We start from the raw sequence: 1,469 nt of genomic DNA on the forward strand, positions 1-1,469 counted from the left end.
ATGCACAGAAAGAAAATATTTTCCCTTTCCATGCATCCTCTCATCCGGAAAGTCCACTTCCACTTCCCATCCTTTCCTTATAAGAAAAAGAATGGGAAGGGAAAGAGGACTAATTTAGGCCTCCAGGACGCACACTCATCAGAGGAAACGTGGAATTGCTTCCACTTGAGTCCTGTCTTCTGTGTGGTCGTGGTATTTCACCGGGCGAGCCGGGCCGATTCGTGCGAAGATGTTAAAGCGGGCTCTACTACTGTTGTCAGTGACAATTCGCGGTTATATTAAAAAAGTAACATTCCTAAACAGATGGTAAAAAGATAATTTCTATTTTGAATTCACTTTACGTGCCAATAAAGAAAGTATGTTTTGATTATTCACATCTTTGTGGATAAAAAAGGATAAAACGATTGATAGACACTTCTAAAACTGTATCACTTTGATAATCTGACAGATTGACAGACACGCAACGCGTCAGATGTCAGAATAACAGTTAAAACAAGTCATTTCATAATCAGCTGGCTAACGCTACTCCGTCCGCGCGGAATTAAAAAAAACTTAATTAGTTGTTCTTCCAGACATTGTCTACATCTATGTCAAATTTAAACGAGATTAATGCTGCCATTCTAACAAACATCCATCTATCTAAAAATTAGCTAAGCATCTATCTTACTAATATTATAAAGGCGAATGTTTAGATGGATGGATGTTTGTTTGAAGGTATCTCTTCAAGGGAAAGGCTCAACAGATCTCGCTGAAAATTGGCATATAGATGTAGAACAGTTCAGAACACATACGCTACTAATTAAGTTAATTTTTTTAATTCCGCGCGGACGGAGTCGCGGGAGACAGCTAGTAATATATAGCTTAACAATTGCGTCACCGACTCTCTTTAGCACAATATGAACTCAGTTGTGTGTCCAGAACTAATGAAATTTCAAACTAAGTTTACAATATGACGGATAAGTTAATAAAAGTGCACAAAAAATTACAAGTTTGCAGTAAGAGGCGTTAGTTTTTAACACAAGGAGCATCATCAGACACGGTTCGTGAACTTGGATCACATAATAAAAGGTCGCGTGATAAACTATCAAAGATGTTTTTTTTTATCACTAAGCATGGTTATTAACATTTTATCGGATAACTTATTAAAAAAAATATAACGTATTTTTTAATTAAAATGTAAAATAGTCTTAAAGAGTTCGCGTGCGTTTATCAGATAGTCTTTAATATTAACACGTTGGGCAGAACTTTGTATAAATTATATTATAATATCAACAAGGTGTAGACATTGTTAGACCCTTCATACACAAGGCAACGTAAATAAAGGGAGTGAATAGATGGAGGAAAGAAGTTGAGCGAGGCAATGCAACGCCGACCTCATAAAACACTTAGATAAGTTGCGCCAGAGGGAGCTTGACACGGAGACTGCGGGGACGCCCGAACCCCCCCAGAGATCGCCATCGGCACAATGG

The sequence above is a fragment of the Papilio xuthus genome, unplaced genomic scaffold (assembly GCF_000836235.2).
Source record: "Papilio xuthus unplaced genomic scaffold, Pxut_1.1 DF826159.1, whole genome shotgun sequence".
Taxonomy (NCBI): domain Eukaryota; kingdom Metazoa; phylum Arthropoda; class Insecta; order Lepidoptera; family Papilionidae; genus Papilio; species Papilio xuthus.